Source organism: Callorhinus ursinus, unplaced genomic scaffold (assembly GCF_003265705.2).
Source record: "Callorhinus ursinus isolate GAN/ISIS: 27379988/994484 unplaced genomic scaffold, GSC_fseal_2.0 scaffold10, whole genome shotgun sequence".
Classification (NCBI taxonomy): Eukaryota; Metazoa; Chordata; class Mammalia; order Carnivora; family Otariidae; genus Callorhinus; species Callorhinus ursinus.
This window is the reverse complement of record NW_027397072.1, coordinates 40,867,012-40,887,521: the sequence shown is the minus strand read 5'-3', so window position 1 is coordinate 40,887,521 and position 20,510 is coordinate 40,867,012. Positions and strand designations below refer to the sequence as shown.

General features: G+C 46.3%; 1 long non-coding RNA gene across 1 annotated transcript in view; it reads left to right on the top strand.

Annotated features, from left to right (window-relative positions):
* Positions 1-19,760, top strand: part of LOC141373593 (uncharacterized) — a 25,978-nt gene extending 6,218 nt beyond the window's left edge. Inside the window, exons 4-6 of the long non-coding RNA XR_012379764.1 lie at positions 9,107-9,224; positions 13,917-14,102; positions 19,330-19,760. This is a non-coding gene — a long non-coding RNA (uncharacterized lncRNA). The remainder of the gene's footprint in view (positions 1-9,106; positions 9,225-13,916; positions 14,103-19,329) is intronic.
* The last annotated feature ends 750 nt before the right edge of the window (positions 19,761-20,510 follow it).

Here is a 20,510-nt window from a genome sequence, read left to right as displayed (position 1 = left end):
AAATAAATAAATAAAATCTTAAAAAAAAAAAAAAGTAATGAGGACCGAAGTTAGGAAAAGGCTGGTTCATCCACGGTGCCATGCTGGTCAATGTTTACCAACCAGCTCTCAGTCAGGGTGGAGGTAGGTAAGAGCTGATCCGTAGCATATGCTGATTTCTATGGTGTAAATATTGCCAATTTTAAGCTGTCAAGAGTTTAACCATCAGCTTGCTGCCTTCTGAAAATGTAACAGTTGGATCTTTGCAAGTCGGTGCCATTTGGCTCCAGCACACCACTGGCTGTGGGGATAGAAAATCAGAACAGATACAAAACACTTTGCAGAGGGAGAACTGGCAAGACTTCAGGTGATGGGGGCAATTACAGAAGTTGTACTCTGACAGACAAACAGAAACTTTAACTGGTGTGTGTGACTTCATTTGTGTGTCTCAAGTTCCAGAGGGGAACTTGATAAGCAGGGTACTTCCCAGAAAGCACAGTGGGAGACACGGTACTGCTTTGGAGAGAGACTCCACAGTCCCCAAGTCAGTATCATAAATTAGTTTTATGGCCAACACATTGTACAGAGAGACGATAAAATGAGGCCATGATAAAGTGGGTGTCTCTGGCACTGAGCCCGGGGAAGGGCAGGGTGAACCCACATCAGGCTAAACCCTGGAAGCTGCCACTGGTGGGAGGCTGGGTGGAAGCTCGTGGTGGGAAAAAGCAGCAGGGTCGGCCAGAATCATCATGCTAGGTAGGGCCAGCCCCAGTGGAGAAGCTACCGCTATTCACTGATCCGTTGCTTTCTCCACTTACTCAACCACAATTTATTAAGCATCTGCTAAGTACTGAGTCCCAGGCGAGGTAGTTGCTCAGGATAAACGAAGTGGATTCTCCTGGACCTCATTCCCTCACAGGTAAGATAAACAGGTACCCTGGTTTAATGACAAAATACAGGATCATGGGACACTGTATTCTGGTTTAAAACTAAATGGGTACCAAGCTTAATTCTTAACCTCTCCAGTGAAATTCGGAAGCTGAGCCCTTAAGATGAAGAGATGGCCCTATTGATTCAGTCCTGGCGTTATTCAGCCTTTACTCTGAATGTCCATGTCTGTGGCATTCACGTCTATCTCTGTAATGTTAAATTGATGTGTTTCATAGAAGTCAGTAAGATCAGACGAACTTGGCTATTAATTAGAAGATAAAAAAAAAAAAAAACCATTGGCCCCATGAATGCTATCCACAGTTGTCAAGCACCCACCCCACAGCTAAGAATTTTTCTACATTGTGGAGAAATCTTATTCTCTAGGAAGGCAATTCTGCTCAAAAAAGCTCCCACTCTTGCATCAGTGCAGTGCCAAGACCTTCATCGGAGGCATCAGTAACTAAAAAGAACCTGTTCTTTGAGTCACTTTTTTTGTCCAAATGTTATCTCATGCCAAGCTGTCCCTTATTTTCTTTCCTGCTACTCAGATGCCGGGTTATTTGATCTGGCTTGTTCTTAGGAAAAACAAAAAAACTGGAAGAGTGCAAAATCGTACCATGTGGATTCTTGATTTTTTGATTTAAAAAAATCGTATCTGACCGGTCTTAAGCAAAAAAAGGATTTATTTACTCATGTAAGCGAGAGATCCAGGGAGTAGGTTTTGCTTCGGGTATGGCTGATGGAAATAGTCAAATGATGTCACAGGGACCTGGTTCCTCTCTCTCCATCTTTCAATTCTGCATCTTCCTTCTCGGCCTGGCCTCCCCACTCATTGTGACCATACAGCTGCTGCAGCCCGAAGACTACGTTCCCACGAGGTGTGAGAACAGCAGAAAAGAGAGAATGTCTCTTCATCCAGTTCAAACAAGAAAGCCTGGACCTAACTTTAACCTGTCAGAACTAGGTCAGGTGCCCCTCCCTGGCCCAATCACACTGGCCAGGACACAGTTTGGTTTAAACCTAGGTCATATGCTATGCCTGTTGTTAGGGGATGGGTCAGCCTCACTAGAATCACAACATCAAGTAGACATAGAGTAGATTTCTTGTATAACTGACATACGACATTATATTACTTTCAAATGTACAACGTAATGATTTGATATTTGCATACACTGTGAAATGATCACCACAATCAGCCTTGTTACCATCTGTCACCATACAAAGCTACAAAATTCGAGTAGATAAATGAAAATTAAGGACTATTATTAAGAACAGGGTAAATGGATATTAAGCACCCAGACTCATCATTGTTCACCACAGTCGTGTGCTAAACTAGCATATAAAGCCTCCATATTAACCTCTTAGCCCCTGGGGACTACATGAGTCTTACCTTGGTGTAGATAAACTTGAACTGGTAGAGAACATCTAACTTCTTTGTCATCATGGCCCTTATTCCCAATGTTCTTACCAAAAAATCAGGGCTGAGGCAAGGGTTCTGAGATTAAAGACACACAGACACACAGACACACACTCACACATACACATACATACACCACCCATGTATATACGTGTGTGTACATACAGAGAGAGAAAAAGATATTTTTAAGGAATTGGTTCACAATTGTAGGGGCTAGCAAGATCAAAATCTATACAGCAGGTCAGCAGGCTAGAAACTCAAGCAGTTCTTCCTTGTTACAATCTTAAGACAGAATTCCTTCCTCTCCTTGGGGTGGCTGGGTGGCTCAGTCACTAAGCGTCTGCCTTCAGCTCAGGTCATGATCCCAGGGTCCTGGGATCAAGCCCCACATCGGGCTCTCTGCTCAGCAGGAAGCCTGCTTCTCCCTCTCCTACTCCCCCTGCTTATGTTCCCTCTCTCGCTGTCTCTCTCTCTGTCAAATAAATAAACAAAATCTTTACAAAAAAAAAAAAAAATTCCTTCCTATCCAGGTAGCCTCAATTTTTGCTCTTAAGGCCTTCCCATATTATGGAGGGTGATCTCTTTTATTTCAAGTCAGCTGATTGTAAATGTTAATCACATACCAAATACTTCCACAGCAACAGACTGTGTTTGACCAAATAATTGGGCACCACAGTCTAGCCAAGGTGATATATAAAATTAACCAGCACAGAGGGACGCCTGGGTGGCTCAGTCGTTAAGCGTCTGCCTTCGGCTCAGGTCATGATCCCGGGGTCCTGGGATCGAGTCCTGTGTCGGGCTCCCTGCTTCTCCCTCTACCTGCCAGCCGCTCCCCCTGCTTGTGCTCTCTTTCTCTCTCTCTCTTTCTCTGACAAGTAAGTAAATCCAATCTTTAAAAAAAAAAAAATTAACCAGCACAGTGCTTGAGGCCGAATTGTGATTTCATCCTCATAGGCATTGTCTCCAGCAAGGAACACAGAATGCAGAAGTCAGGTTCCCACCCTGACCTAGGGCCAGGAAAGGACCCTAAAGATAGAAACTATATGAGGGGGGCGCCTGTTGGTTAAGCGACTGCCTTCGGCTCAGGTCATGGTCCTGGAGTCCCGGAATCCAGTCCCGCATCGGGCTCCCTGCTCAGCAGGGAGTCTGCTTCTCCCTCTGACCCTCCCCCCTCTCATGTGCTCTCTCTCTTTCTCATTCTCGCTCTCTCAAATGAATAAATAAAATCTTTAAAAAAAAGAAACTATATGAGGACCATGAATCATGGAACACTACCTCAAAAACTAATGATGTAATGTATGGTGATTAACATAACAATAAAAAAATTTTTTTAAAAATAAACTATATGAGGGATAGTGGAGCAGAAAACTGGGAGGAGCCTCAGTTCTGAGCACCAACCTCAAAACCTCTATCTATATCAGGCTTGGGTTGCCTACTTCCAGACTTCTTTATGAGGAAGATGAAAAAAACCTCTGATATTCAAGTCACTGAATTTTGGGGGGTTTCTGCTATATGCAACAGAGCTCAATTCTATGTAATACAAAAAAAAAAAAACCCTAAGAAAAACAAAGAAAACAACTTGTTTAAGAAAACAAAAGACTAAACAAGGAAGCTTTGTTTTATTTATTTATTTTTAAAGATTTATTTACTTATTTACTTAAGAGAGAGAGAACACAAGCAGGGAAGAGGAGCAGAGGGAGAGGGAGAAGCAGGCTCCCTGCCGAACAAGGAGCCCGATGTGGGGCTCCAACCCAGGACCCTGCGATCATGACCTGAGCCGAAGACAGAAGCCCAACCAATTGAGCCACCCAGGCACCCCAAGGAAGCATTATTTTAAAAGAGAGCATAATTCAAGATAAGAGAAATAAGACTAGAGAGTTGTTTTTTGTTGTTGTTTTTACTATAAATATAAATGTTTTAAAAAAAATCCTTGTGGGGGGGTTGCCTGGGTGGCTCAGTCGGTTAAGCATCCACCTTCTGGCTCAGGTCATGATCTTAGGGTCCTGGGATGGAGCCCTGTGTCAGGCTCCCTGCTCAGCGGGGAGTCGGCTTCTCTCTCTCTCCCTCTGCCCCTCCACCCTGCTCCTGCTCTTTCTCTTGCTCACTCTCTATCTCAAATAAATACATTTTTTTTTAATCTTTAAAAAAAAATCCTTGTGAAGGGAGCACCTGGGTGGCTCAGTTGGTTAAGTGCCAAACTCTTGGTTTCAGCTCGGGTCATGAGATCTAGCCCTGCCCCACATGGAGTTGGTTTGAGATTTTCCCCCCTCCCTCTCCCTCTGCTCCTCCCCTCCCCCCGCAGACCCCCCCAAATAAATTAATAAATAAAATCTTTTAAAAAATCCTTGTGAAGGACTCTCAGTGTCAAAACCATTTTCAATCATATTTTTTCAAGAAAGGTACATCAGTTTTCAGAAAGGCAAACTTAGGGTGTTAATATCAAACAAGGTAAAATTCAAGTCAGAAAACAGTAAACAGAGTGTTGTTTAATATTGGCAATCATTATTTTAAAACATCCACAAGCTTTTATGCACCGAATAACATCATGGGCGCGCGCGTGCACACACGCACACACTTCGCACATAGTTATAACTTAGCAGAGTGCCAGGCCCAGATGGTTTCACAGATGATTTCTTTCAAAGCTGCAAGAAAGCAATAACTTCAACACCTCAAAATTTGTTTCAGTAGCTAGAAAAGGACATATGTCTACCAATACATTTTGCAAAGCCAAAAAGATCCTGAAAACAAAATCTATGAATATTATTGTAAAATTCTAAATAAAATACATACTAGCAAATTTAATCAGGAAGTACATTAAAATAGTACTGCTATAATGCTGTTAATTAAAGTTTGTTACAACAATGCCAAGATATTTCAGTGTCGGGAAATCTATTGTCATAATTCAGCCCATTAATTGGCAAAAAGAAAAACGTATATTTATCTTGATATGAGCCCCAAAATCTGTTTTTATGAATTTCAACAGCTCTATCTAATTTCTTAAAGTTCTTGGTAAACTAATAATAGGTGAATTACTTAACAGAATATAAAACCATCTGGTTCACACTAAGAGCCAACATATTATTTAACAGTGAAACGGAGTAATTCCCACTATAATCTACATCAACCTCATAAATAAAATAAACACCTATAATATCTTCATGTAAATGCAATAAAGACATCTCTAGAAAATATCGCTGCTTTATTAAACTGCAAAAGCAGTGTCCTTATTAGGCACAAAGCAGATCTGTAGGTACCTCCCTCATTCCCACCCCACAGGTCCCCCTCTTCCGACTAGATTTGGTGCCCCAGCCCCTTAAAAAAAAAAAAATTCTAGAGGCCCTTCTAATGGTAGAAATAAGACAGATGACTAGCTCTTGGGCCAACACTGTTCCCATCACTAATGCCCAGCTCTTCCTGGAGGAGATTCCCCCTCTTCTGCCCACAGGCTCAGGGTGCAGAGGGGACTCTTTCCAGAACCTCTCCTGCTGGAGTCTGGCCCACCAGGACCTCAGGCCTAGTCCATGGCCTCCCCAAGCCAGGAGGGCTTAGGCTGATCCAGGGCAGGTCCAGGCAAGTGGGATGCGCCGGGTTGTTATTTTACAGTTTAAGCATCACGAGAGGGTCTGATGACTCAGCAATTTCTTGAGCCAACATCACCCATGTGGTGAGAAAATGAGGCTATAGGTGATCAGAATCAGCTGTGGGGCAGAATGCGGTAGAAATGCGCCTCAAGCCGGTCTCTACTGGACTCGGGAGATCCAGGGCCCGTTTGGAACAAAGGGGTGCAAGAGTGCCAGAAACGTGTGCGTAACCCCGCTCCCCAGTCACCATCTGCTTATGACTGCGGAGTCCCCAGAAGAACGGACGCGCGCCATCTGGTGGCTCTCCGTGGTGTCCACAGCGTGGCGTGACCCCGGTCACTTAAATCGCGCAGAGTACCAGCTCCCTGCCCGGCGGCGGCGTTGCGCTGCTCCCGGAACATCAGGGGGCGCCATTCTCGCCGAATCTAAAGTGAAGTCGACCCTTGGCGTGAAGCGGTGCGGTGGTCCTGACGGTGTGGGCCTTGGAGGTACCGCACAACCCGGCGAAGGGGAGGGCCACGCTTGAGCTGGCTCTTGAATGAGGTGAGGAAGGGGGGAAAGGGCCTTCCGGACAAAGGGCCTATGCCCTGGACGAAGGTTGTAGAAGGGCAGGGCGCAGAGCGTAAGTGCCTGGGAAGCAGGGGGGACATGGGGGGGGGGGGGGAAGGGGGGGGGGGAGTAGCTGTGTGAAGGGTCCCCAGAGCCATGGCAGGGAGTGTGGACTTTATCCTGGGCCAAACATTTTAGATGCAAGGAGCGGGCAGATGGGCATTGTTAAGCCAGCTCTGTGTTTTAAGAAAATTTGAACTGGAATCTGTCAGGAGCACCTTGTGCTCTCACCAGCCCCCAAGCCTGTGGGTTTATGATCCTGTAAGGGCCTGGGGTGCTGCTTCTGCCTAGCACACCTCGGAACTGACAGGAGACATGCTGGCCAGCGGCAGGAGAGTGGGCCGTCGAACCCTCCGCACTGGATGGTGTGGGGCAGAGGTGCTCCCCCATGACCATCATCACTACGTGCTGACATGAGATGCCCAGGCTCTCAAGGAAAGCCTGCCGCCCTGGCCCGAAGCCGCCGGGGACACGGAGTCCCGCCGTCCTGCTTTCCTGTCCTTGCTTCACATCAACACTGGCTGGTCACCTCTGTGTTAAGGACTGCCTCTTCGGGACGCCTGGGGGTCCCAGTCGGTTAAGCGTCTGCCTTCGGCTCAGGTCATGATCCCAGGGGGCCTGGGAGCGAGCCCCGCGTCGGGCTCCCTGCTCAGCGGGAAGCCTGCTTCTCCCTAGGCCTGCCACTCCCCCCGCTTGTGCTCTCTCTCCCTGACAAATAAAATCTTAAAAATATATATATACATATATATATATATATCACCCCTTCCTCCCTGGCTCTGGATTTCATTCTCTTTGACTCTGTCTCCTCTCAGGAAAGCACTGGATGTTTTAGAGGGATACCAGATCTCCCCCATGCAGGCACTCAAACCACCAGCCTGCGGACAGCCCTTAGGTAGGTTCCAGGTGGCCGCCTAGGTGCCAAACACCAGAGACCTTAGAAGGGGGAAAGAGTGCCATCTGGTGGCAATTTCTGCAACACAGAGAACTGGAACACCTTGTATTTTTGTTCTCTGTCCCATGATCCTGAGCATCAGAGAAAAAAGCCGGAGAGTAGTGGAGTACCTATCACATCAGACCAGAAACAACAAATTCAAAACATCCCCCACATTCTCGCTTGGGGCACCTGGGTGGCTCAGTCCATTAAGCAACTGCCTTCAGCTTGGGTCATGATCCCAGGGTCCTGAGATTGGGCTCCCTGCTCAGTGGGGAGCCTGCTTCTCCCTCTCCCTGTGTCATCCACCCCCTGACACTCATGCTCTTTCTCTCCCAAATAAGTAAATAAAACCCTTAAAAACAAAACAAAACATTCCCTCTCTGCCACAACTGACCTCCCCTCTGTTCCCCAGTCACACATACCCCTCTAATGTTATTCCTCTGTCTGAATGCCCTTCCCTCCCTCCTGGCAGGAACCTGCTCTTCCTTGGAGACCAGGCTCAAAGGGGATCCTTTCCATGTTCCAGCATAGCTAATGCCTTCCTCCCGTGCTCTCGCAAACCTAGCCAAACCAGTCCTGCACTCATGGCTGTGTGGGGTCCCACCTTGGCTCTGGTACTGTCTCCCACACCAGGTATGTGTGTGTGTTCCTTGAGGAGTGCTGAGTAGCTTCTCATCCCCTCGTTTGGTATGAGTGACTCCTGTGGGTCAGATGCCCCAAGAGGCACTCAGAGGAATGAGATCCCAAGTTCTACTTGGTGTCCCCTTTTGATTCGACCACTGGGGGACAGAGAGGGCCCAGGAATGCTGAGATTTGCCCTTGAGCCTGAGTCCTACAAACCCGCATTGGTGGCAGGGTGTGGCATGGAGGATCCTGAGTTCCCGACCGCCGTTGTTCACAGTCTTCACGAAGCTTCCTCCTGCTTTGACTCCACTTCAGAATTAAGTGTGGGCTCTGCAGAGGCCTCTTATCTTCCAGTGTGCTGCCCTATACCAGCGGCTCCCTGCACCCCAAAGAAGGTGTCAGTGAAGGCTTCAGGGCTTCAGCTGGGTCTCCTGGGGGTCTGTTCTCCTCCTTCCCAAAGCTGCCTTTCCACCCACACTCACACACTTGTATTGGGCACCTCTCAACACGAGCCTGAATTGAGTGGGTAAAGTCCTGTATGTGTCCCAAGCACAGGCACGTGGGTCCTCGGTATTGCCCTTACTGCTGAGCACCACCAGGAGGCAGACAGCAAGCAGGTCTGAAGGCCTTGTGAGGAAAGAACTGGGCCCGGGACCTCTCCCCACGCTGCTTACAAGAGGAGAAGATGCTACAGGGCTCAGAGAGTTCCTTAATTTTTTTTTATTTTTTTAAAGATTTTATTTATTTATTTGAGAGAGAATGAGATAGAGAGAGAGCATGAGAGGGGGGAGGGTCAGAGGGAGAAGCAGACTCCCTGCCGAGCAGGGAGCCCGATGCGGGACTTGATCCTGGGACTCCAGGATCATGACCTGAGCCGAAGGCAGCTGCTTAACCAGCTGAGCCACCCAGGCGCCCCAGATATTTCCTTAGTTGATTGTAATATTTGGAATGGAATATTTGCATTTGCTGATCCTAGCAATTGTCACCCTGGCCAATGGTTTTGTCCCTTCTGAGAGAATTTGTCATTTACAGGCCTGCCCTTCATCTTAACAAGAAATGTTAAAAGAAGTCCTTCAGGGAGAAGGAAAATGATATAGATCAGAAAATCAGATCTACCTAAAGAAGAGTATTAGAGAAGAAATAAATGAAAGTAAAATAAAGAGGTTTTTTTTTCTTATTCTTAATTGATCTAAGATAATTGTTCAAAGTTATAATCGCAGCCGTGTATTTGGCACTATTTATGATACTTCCAAACTGGTGGAGAGTGATTTAAAAGTAGGCTTCGGTGTATTGTAGCAAACTCTAGGGTAAGCACTAAAAAGAGTTTTTTCAAGAAATATAACTGATATGCTAAGAGGAGAAAAAAATGTCTTAAATACTCAAAACCAGAAAAGGCAGAAAAAGCAGGGAAGATAAGAAAAAGAAAAGCAGGGACTTAGATACCCGTGCATGGACGTTCTTAGCAGCATCATTTATGCACAACTGCCAAAGGTAGAAACAATCTCTACCACACAATAAATGTCCGTCGACAGATGAACGCGTAAACAAAATGTGTATATCACTGTAATGGATTATTATTCTCCCTTAAAAAGGAATTAAATTCTGATGCATGCGACAATATGGATGACGCTTAAAAATATTATGCTAAGTGAACCAGACACAAAAGGATGAATATAATGATTCCATTTTTTTTTAAAGATTTTTTACTTACCTGAGAGAAGAGAGAGCACGAGCAGGGGAAAGGGGCAGAGGCAGAGGGAGAAGCAGACTCCCCGCGGAGCAGGGAGCCCGATGTTGGGCTCAGTCCCAGCACCCTGAGATCACGACCTGAGCCGAAGGCAGACGCTTAACTGACTGAGCCACCCAGGCGCCGCTCATGATTCCATTTCTATAAGGTACCTAGAGTAGGCAAATTCATAGAGACAAAGAGCAGAATAGAGCCTCCCTGGGGCAAGGGCGAGGGGAATGGGGAGTTATTGTTCAATGGGTACAGATTTTCTGTTTGGAATTGTGAAAACTTCTGGAAATAGAGAGTGGTGATGGTTATATGACATTGAGAGTTTACTTAATGCCACTGAACTGTACACATAAAAATGGTTAAAATGGCGGCGGGGGGCGGTGGTACCTGGGTGGCTCAGTCGGTTAAGTGTCCAAGACTCTTAATTTCAGCTCAGGTCATGATCTCAGCGTTGTGGGATCTAACCCGGCACCAGGCTCTGCGCTCAGCACTGAGTCTGCTGGTCCCTCTCCCTCTGTTCCTCCCCACCCCCAACTCTGAAATAAATAAATAAATAAAATCTTTTAAAAAATGGTTAAAATGGGGCGCCTGGGTGGCTCAGTCAGTTCAGCGTCTGCCTTCGGCTCAGGTCATGATCCCAGTGTCCTGGGATCGAGCCCCACATCGGGCTCCCTGCTCCGCGGGAAGCCTGCTCCTCCCTCTCCCACTCTCCCTGCTTGTGTTCTCTCTCTCGCTGTGTCTCTCTCTGTCAAATAAATAAATAAAATCTTTAAAAAAATAAATAAAACAAAAATAAAAAATGGTTAAAATGGTAAATTTTATGTTAGGTATATTTTACCACAATAAAAAAAGAAAAAAAGAACAAGTGTCATGGTAGTTACTCATCTAACTAAATCAATAATCAATGTAAATGTGAATGGCCTAAATACACCAACTAAAAAACAGAAACTGTCACAGTGAATTTAAAGAGACCCAGTTATATGTTGTGTACAAGAAATCCACTTAAAATAGGAAGACATGGACAGAAGAAAAGTGGAAGAATGGAGAAACTCCCTTCTACTTGCTAGCTGGGATGCTGCCCAACTCATGAATTATTTAATAAAGCTGATTAGATCTTCAAAAAAAATAAAAATAAAAGGATGGAGAAAGACATACCACAAGAACACTACTCAGAAGAAAGGAGAATGCTGGAATCACTATATTAATTTTAGACAAAGCAGACTTCAGAACAGGAAAATATCAGAGATAAAGAGGTCAATTCTCCAAGAGGATATGACAATCCTTAAGCTGTATGCATGTAACAACAGAGCATTAAAATACAGGAGACAAAAACTCATGGAACTGCACTAAGAAAGACAGATCCATTGGTGCGGACTTCAGCCCTCTCTTCAGTGATGGACAGATCCATCAGGCAGGAAATCATAAGGATATATCTGAACCAAAGAGCACCATCAATTAGCTGGATCTAATTGACATTTATAGCGTACTTCATCCAACAATAGCAGACTACATATTCTTCTTGAATTCACAGGTAGCATTCCCCAAAATAGACCGTCTCTAGGCCGTAAAACACACTTCAGCTGATTTAAAAGAATAGAAATCGTACCAAGTCTGCTCTCAGACCAAATGAAATTAAACTAGAAATCAATAGCAGAAAAGTAACTGGAAAATCCCCAAATATTTGGATACATTAGTATATATTATAACCATTATATGGATATATTAATATAAGAATATATTAAACAGGGACACCTGAGTGGCTCAGTTGGTTAAGTGTCTGCCTTTGGCTCAGTTCATGATCTCAGGGTCCTGGGATCAAGCCTGCTTCCTGCTCCCTGCTCAGTGGGGAGTCTGCTTCTCCCTGTCCATCTGCCACTCCCCCTGCTTATGCTCATGCTCTCTCTGTCTCTTTCTCAAATAAATAAATAAATAAATAAAATCTTAAGAAAAAGAATATATTAAACAGCACACTTCACAACATATGGGTCAAAGAAGTCTCAAAATAAGTCTTAAAATTGTAAAATATTTTTACTAAATGAAAACGCAATTTATCAAAATTTATGAGATGCACTGAGAGCAGTACTTAAAGGGAAATTTATTTGAAAAAAAAAAGAAATTTAGAGCACTGAATATACATACAGTAGATACATGCCACACCATAGATGAGCCTTGAAAACATGCTAAATAAAAAAACAGACACAAAGTCGTTATATTGCAAGATTCCATTCATATGAAATGACCATCATACACAAATCCATGGAGACAAAGTAGATTAGTGGCTGCCTGAGGCTCGGGAACATTTCTCCTGGGGAGTGAATTTAGAGTCACTGCTAGGCGGATTTCTTTTTGGAGTGATGAAAATGTTCTAAAATTGGGGGTGGGGCAGGTGGCTGGCTCAGTCTGGAGGGCATGCGATGCTCCGTCTTGGGGTTTTAGGTTTGAGCCCCACGCTGTGTTTTGAAATTATTTAAAACTAAAATCTTAAAAATCAAATTAAATTAAATTGGGGGTGCCTGGCTGGTTCAGTCCGTAGAGCTTGCAACGCTTGCTCTCAGGGTTGTGAGTTTGAGCTCCACCTTGGGCATAGAGATTACTAAAAAAAGAAAAGAAAAAGGAAACAACAACCAAAACAATGTTCTAAAATTGAACGTGGTGATGGTTGCACAACTCTGAAGATACTAAAAGCCATGAATTGTACAAGCTAAATGAGTGAATTGTACAGTACGTGAATTCTGTCTCAATACAGCTGTTAACCAAAAACAGTAAATAGGAAAGAAAAATCTCTAAGTAATCTAAAAGGCATAAGCAATTAAAATGATTTTGAAATGCTAGATGGTAGAAACACAGATTAAATAGTAAAAACAACCAAAACAAATATTAAAACCATTCAAATCCAGGACTGACCTCTCCTTGAGAGGGCATATTGATCAAACAGCCTTTGGTTCCATGGGGCAGGGGGCAGTTTTCTGGTATTAGATCGCTATGGTCTGAATGTTTGTGTCCCCCAGAATTCATAGGTTGAAATCCTACCCCCCACCAAGGTGATGGTATTGGGAGGTCGGGCCTTTGGGGCTTATGAATGGGACAAGTGATTTATAAGAGACACCACAGAGCCCCCCTAGTGTCTTCCTCCATGTGAAGACACAGAGAGAACACAGCTGTCTAGGAACCGAGAAGCAGGCCCTCACCCGGTGATGAATCTGCTTGCTCCATGATTTTGGACTTCCCAGCCTCCAGCATGGTGGGAGATGAATTTCTGTTGTTTATAAGCTACCCAGTCTATGGTATTTTGTTATAGCAGCCCCAGCAGACTAAGACGAAGGTCATGTATCATGCAACCAACCTCAGGCAGTCCCAGCACCTTGAAGGCTTCCGACCAAGGGGCAGAGGAGAAAACCTGTAGAGCCGCAGCCTTTTTCCTGGAGAGAAGTCTGTGCACAGGAGGCCTACCCCGGATTGGGACCCTCACCGTGTTTTGAAGATGCATGGAATTTCACATCAAAATCTCCTGTGCCTTCTCACCCCCCAAAAAACAAAAAACAAAACAAAACAAAAAGCACAATATCCCATGTACCCCAGTATGGGCTGGAGCAGAGCCTCAGCTGCCTCCTGTATAAAGGGCCCGGGTCCCACAGCTCCTCCAGCACCCCTGTCCCCATGACTACCTTACTCCTAGGTGGCCAGTCTAACTGACTTTACCTGCCTGGCCCCTAAGCAAACCCCTGTCCCCCACTAAAGATTTCTAAGGGAGATGGGGGCGTCTGCTCCCCAACGTTCTCTTTGGTTTGAAAGAGAAAGAAAGAGGAGATCTCCTTATGGCTTCTTTTTGCCTTTAAAAAAAATGTTCAGCAGTTCTCAGCTCCATTTAAAGTGAGAATCAGAAAAGAAAAGGCATGGTGGGGAGGGAGGAGCCGAGGGCGAAAGCCCCTCCCTGGAGGGAAAATGAATCTAGACGGAGAAAACTCTGCAGGTGTTGGAGCTGGGCGCCTCCAGCAACCCCCCCCCACCCCCCAGGGCCCTGGCCGTCCTACGGAATTGGACCTCAGGGAGGATTTAGGAGGCACTTGGCGGTGATGACCGTTGGCCGTTACACTTTCGTTTCAGTTTGCAGCATGTGGCTTCAGAGGGGACTTTCCCCAGCGGAGCAGGAAGAGCTGATGGCTGGAACAGCCCCGAACAAGGGGCAAACTTTGCTGCCAACAGCTGCCTCCAGCAAGCACAAAAGCGTGAAGTGCCCACAGCCGGACTGTCCACTCGGTGCCTCAGGACCTTCCACACACCAAACCTGAGGTTTGTGAGAACACAACGTCTTCCGTAGGGTGTGGAAAAGGAAATGAAAGCTAATATTAGGTGGAACAGCTCTCGGCGGCGCTCAGAGTTCGTGCCAAGTCGATGTGAAGAAAGATGCCCAAAGATGTCTTTTCTGGGGGTGGGAGGGGGAAGAACGGGATCGCCGAGATGAAATCAGCCAGGCCTACCCTGCCCAGAGACAGCAAATTGCCACCCTGCTTCCTGCTCTCAGCTAGGCATAGGGAGAGGGGTGCTTTCTTCCCCTTTTTTTTTTTTTTTTTAAGATTTTATTTATTTATTTGACAGAGAGAGCACACAAGCAGGGGAAGCAGCAGAGGGAGAGGCAGAAGCAGGCTCCCCACTGAGCAGGGAACCCCATGCAGGACTCCATCCCAGGACCCTGGAATCATGACCTGAGTCAAAGGCAGATGCTTAACTTACTGAGCCACCCAGGCGCCCCAAGGGGTGCTTTCTTTCAAACAGATAATACAGTAAAAAGTAAAAAGTGGTAAAGACATGGCGAGGTCTCCCTCTCATCATCCCTCAGACACGCACGTCCTCTCCCCAAAGGAACTATGTGTCTTGTGTTGTTTCCTTCCAGAGCTAGTTTATATATGTACAAGCAAAATATATCATTTTCTTCTTTTTTTGTGTGTGAAAAAGGCAGCGTATTAGAACACAGCTCAGATGCTTACTTTTTCACTTCTCAGTATGTCTTGGAGACTGTTCCAGATCAGCACCTATTGAGTTGATTTTCTAGTTGCATAGTATTCCTTTGTGTGGTTGCACCATCTTTTTTATCAATGTCGAGCCTCAAGGTTATTTCCAGGCTTCGTTATTACCAACAGTGCTGCAGTGAAAAACCTCGTACGTATGTAATTCCGCACACGTGCACGGAAATGTACATTCACAGAAGACAAAATGCTGGAAATATTTTGCTAGTTGTTTCCAGATTCCCCTCCATAGAATTCCTGCCAACTTTACCCTCTCATTTGCAATACAGGGCAGTGCACCAGGCATGAAGTGAGGTGATTTCAACCCCACTGTACTAAGGAACCGCACGGGGAAGGGGCCCCAGGGGGAAAAGCCTGCCCCTTCCTTCCAAAGCTCTTCTTCTGTACCTTTATTGTTCATAATCATCAAATTCAGGACAGTTATTTGTTCAGTCTGTCTCCCCTACTCTGGTCCATGAATGCCTCAAGAGCTAAGATTGGGCCTTAATCACCCTTGTAACTCCAGTGTCTGGCCCAGAGTAGGTGACCAATAAATGCTTATCAGATGAATGAACAAATTAATAAATCGGGCTAGTAGGTTAGGTTCCATCTAGGAAAAAGAATTGGAAACTATGGAATAAGGACTATGGCTCTAACAACCTTAAAAAACTTGATTCTCTGTGACGTTTCTGCGGGCAGCAGGGGTGGGATGGGGCAGGTTGCCTTTTTGTCTGTATTTCCCTAGGGAGATTAGCAATTAAATCTCGAAAACAAAGAGTCTGTGCCTTGCAGGCCTCTGGAGTATCTTGACTCAGCCAGCAGGCATCTCCACCATTTGGGCCCACAGTGACCATAAGGCCAGAGTCCCAGGTGGTGGCTTAGTGGTACCATATTTTCATGCAATGTGGTAGCATTTCCTGAGAGCATCGAAGTGCCAGGCACCGTGCTGGCTGGCTGAGCTCCACCCTGGTGGAATATCAGAGTGTTGGACCCCCCCCAACCCATAGTGAACATTTGTTGCTTCCTCTACCCCCCAGGGACCCCACATCCCTCCCTATCCAGCAGAAGACCCTGCTGCTGGCCCCAGACTTCAAAGATGGGTTCAGGAGCCAGCAAACAGCCAGTATGGTTTGCTCACACATCAGTGACTCTCAGGGCTGTTGCCTGCCCTTCTAGATCAAAGTCTTGCTCCTTCTGGCTTGACTGGGCTAGAAAGGGATGGACTGGAGCTGCTGCAACCACTTTTTGCCCCCACGCAGGGAGAACTCGCTGAGCATAGAGCCTAGGGCCAGAAAGTGAGACTAAATCATCAGAGACTGAAATCACGGTCCTGACATTTCTATCCAGCCATGGCTAAAGTGAGATCCAGCCCCTGGAATTTTCAGTTATGTGAGTCAATAAATTCCGTTGTTTGCTGAAACCTATGCATGCCAGGCTTCCAGTGCAAGGCAAGAACGAGCCCTCCCATGTGGCCCCTCTAAGTATAGAGAACGGATCACATGAGAAAGGTCATTCAGGCCCTGAGCGTCTGGGGTCTGGGCATCTATAAGAGGTTCTTGCAAAGATTAAGAGAGAGAATTCCTGGAATACGTGGGTGGCCCACAGCCACTAAGGAAAGCCGGCGAGGGGCATTCTGCTCTACACTGAGATATAACAGACGTGTGGGACACGGAACAGGCCAGACAAAAGCCACGCCCAGGATCTGGGGCCTGTCGGCTGGGCCTGGCAGTGGGACTGGGGGTGGTCAGTTGACCCCCGCTGCCGCAAAAGGTAATAATAAATGACCGTTGTTGTTTTGTGTCACTACACAAAAGATGACTGAACAATCTTCCTTCTTGTATCTTCTCTTCTTCCCCTATCTCCTGCCTTGCTTAAAATTAGTATCACTTCCTGTGATAAATATATATGTGATTTTTGTCCGGGGTTCCTGGTACACAGCAGCTAAAACCCTCGGGGTCTCTAAAGTGATGATTATCTTTTGTATGCTAATGAGCTGACTGGTGGATGGGGGTTTCTAGAAAGCTTCAGGATGGGGCTCGGAGAGTTTCTGGATTGGTGAGCACATTGAGGTGCTGGGAGGATAAGCACCCAGAGAGGGCAGAGAAGCTTCATGGCACCCCCTCTTCACCCCCTAAAACCTGGTCCTATGCACCTGTTCCCTGTGGCTGTTCCTGAGTTGTATCCTTTATAATAAACTGGTAAATCTAAGCAAAGTGTTTCCCTGAGTTCTGTGAGCCATAGAGCAAATTAGTGAACCTGAACAGGGGGTTGTGGAAGCCCCCAATTTATAGCCAGTAGGTCAGGTACCCTTGAGAACCTGGACTTGCCATTGGGGGTGCCATCTGGTGGAACTAGCCTTTGCCCTGGGTGATCGGACACTAACTCCAGGTGGATAGTATCAGAATTGAATTGAAGTGGTTGGTGTGAGGAAAAAAACCCATACACTGGGTGTCAGAAATACTGTAAGTAAAAACAGTTCAGACGTCCCCTACTTCCAAACCAGAAAACCCAGTAAAAACATACAGAGACGCAACTATGTCAAAGAGACATTTAGACTATAAATACCGAGAGTTTGGGAGGACTATCCAAGTGTTCAGTCTGGGCAAGGCAACCCTTTACTGATCTAAATAGCTCTCTGAAGACCTTGGGGCAATAAAGGGGACTCTTTTTGGTCAACACCTGTGCCATCGGGCGCCTGGGTGGCTCAGTTGGTTAAGCGACTGTCTTCGGCTCAGGTCATGATCCTGGAGTCCCAGGATCGAGTCCCGCATCAGGCTCCCTGCTCAGCAGGGAGTCTGCTTCTCCCTCTGACCCTCTTCCCTCTCATGCTCTCTATCTCTCATTCTCTCTCTCTCAAATAAATAAATAAAATCTTAAAAAAAAAAAACACCTGTGCCATCATTCCCTAGCAACGAGCTCTAGCAACAGGGGACTCTTATTTCTGCGCTGGCAGCTGGACTTCCGCTCTCTGGTTGGCTAAGCCGTCTCTCCTGGGTACCGATTCCTACAAAGGTACACCTTAACTCAATTCGGACTTGATTCTTTTCAGGTCCTCTTGCCTGGAACAATAGGCGTGATTAAGTCTACGGTTGGTTTGTATGCTACTGGCTTGTGAAATTACTGCAATGTTAAATAAATGGCAGCAAAGACAACCTCAGTCTCTGGGTATTAATTTGCCTCGAATAAAACAACAGGTTATCCTGATTCAGCCTCCCCAATATCTCTCATCTCCACTCTTCACCTTTCATTCAGTCCTTTATTCATTCAGTCACAGGTATTTACAAATCCCCTTCTTCATGCCAAGTTTTATGCTAGTGTTTTGGACACCCAAAGATTTTTTTTTAAAGATTTTATTTATTTATTTGCAAGAGAGCCAGCACAAGCAGGACGAGCAGCAGGCAGAGGGAGAAGCAGTCTCCCCACAGGGAGCCCAGTGTGAGGCTCGATCCCAGGACCCTGGGACCATGACCTGAGCTGAAGGCAGACACTTAACCCACTGAGCCACCCAGGCACCCTGAGGAGACCCAAAAATTAATGAGACCTGACTTCTATCCTAAGAAAATCACCGTCTACTGATAATTCAGAAACCGAAATACAATCATAAAGCGATGGGATTCACACAGAGACAGAAAGCCCAGAGTAGAGGTCCTTGACCCAGCTGGGAGCGGTAGAATGTGGAGTGGGGGTGTCTGTGAACTTTTCTTGGGGAGGAAGGGTTGATGCCTGAGTTTTAAAAATCTAAAGACTGGGGCGCCTGGGTGGCTCAGTTGGTTAAGCAACTGCCTTCGGCTCAGGTCATGATCCTGGAGTCCCGGGATCGAGTCCCGCATCAGGCTCCCTGCTCGGCAGGGAGTCTGCTTCTCCCTCTGACCCTCCCCCCTCTCGTGTGCTCTCTCTCTCTTTCTCATTCTCTCTGTCTCAAAACAAAACAAAACAAAAAAAATCTTTAAAAATCTAAAGACTAAAGGAGAACAGGCCATACCAAGAGGAGAGGAGGGGGACATAGCAAGCAGAGGGGACAGCTTAGACAATGGCCCAGAGGTGAGGGGCAGCATGGTCAAATTCCACTCCTGGGCTGAATCCAGGCTCCTGTCACTTTTCACCTGGACAAGAGATGATTGAGGGCTCTCCCCCCGTTCCCCGTGACCGCCAGAAAATCTTCTAAAGCTCAGATGTGACTTCCTGTCTCCCTTGCCTGCAGGCCTCTGCTGGTTCCCCTTCCTGATCTGTGCCATCTCTTGGCTTCTTCTCCGTTCGTAAACTACTTAGGGTGACTTTGACAGTATTTCCCATCTCTGAACCTTCATCTCTGCTCTTCTGTCTGCCTGGAATTTCCTGCCCTGCCTTGGTTGATGTGGTGAACTCCTATACATACTTCAGAGTGACTCAGATGTGACTCAGATGTGACCTATTGCACAAAGATCCCCTCCCACTTGCACTCCCCTCTGGGCGCACATATTCCAGAGCTGTGCACTTCACCTACTAACTTGCCTGCTTCTTGTTCCACTTGTGAGGGTACGGACCTCCTCCCCGCACCAGCCCAGGGCTGGTCTGCAACCGACCTTCAGCTCCTGGCCCAGGTGAAAGTGCATCTAATGACCCGGAAAGCAGAAGCTGCCGGACCATTCCTGTGACCCTTCAGACCTGGAAGGAGCCCGACACAGGGGGTTGCTGACCAGGGGAAGGCCTGGGCTGAGCCTGCTGCGTCTGTCCCCAGCTCTGCCTCAGACCCTGGCTTCCAGATTCAGCCTTATCCTTCCCAACCAAGGCTCTGACCTGGCATCTCCACCAAACCTGCCTCACCTTTGTCCATGGATCCATCTAGATTCCCACTTACAACCATGAGATTCTGCAGCTTAGAAGCACTGCGGAATGGTAATTGTGTGGCTGTTACAACTGTGAAGTTGTTACATTTTATGTAGAATACAAGTTTATGCACATTATGAGTAAGACCAGTAAAACTCATTTGAACTTAAAAAAAAAATCCCTATTTGGGCGCCTGGGTGGCTCAGTTGGTAAAGCGACTGCTTTCGGCTCAGGTCATGATCCTGGAGTCCCGGGATCAAGTCCCGCATCGGGCTCCCTGCTCAGCAGGGAGTCTGCTTCTCCCTCTGACCCTCCCCCCTCTCATGCTCTCTCTCTCTCTCATTCTCTCTCTCAAATAAATAAATAAAATCTTTAAAAAAAAAATCCCTATTTATTTATTTATTTATGTATTTATGTATTTATGTATGTATGTTGAGAGAGAGAGAGCAGGGGGAGGGGCTGCAGAAGAGGGAGAGAGAGAATCTCAAGCAGGCTCCTTGCCCACCCGGCACAGAGCCCAACAGGGGCTCAATCTCAGGACCCTGAGATCATGACCTGAGGTGAAATCAAGAGTTGGAGGCTTAACAGATGGAGCCACCCAGGCGGCACAATCAAATTTTATTTTAATTACAAAACCAAGGCTCATTCAGGGCACAACATTCAAGCAATAAGGTAAGGAAACATACCCACCTGCCCCAACCTTCCACTTCCTCAATCCCAGTCACTCTGTGTGTGACTGTTAACAGTTGGGTGTGTGTCTTTTAAGACTCTTTTTTGGGCCTGTACAAGTGTATGTGTAATTTTGCCCTCCTCCTTCCTAAAAATATACATACATATATTTATTTAAAGAACTTGATAGACATCTTTGTCAATACACATAATTCTATTT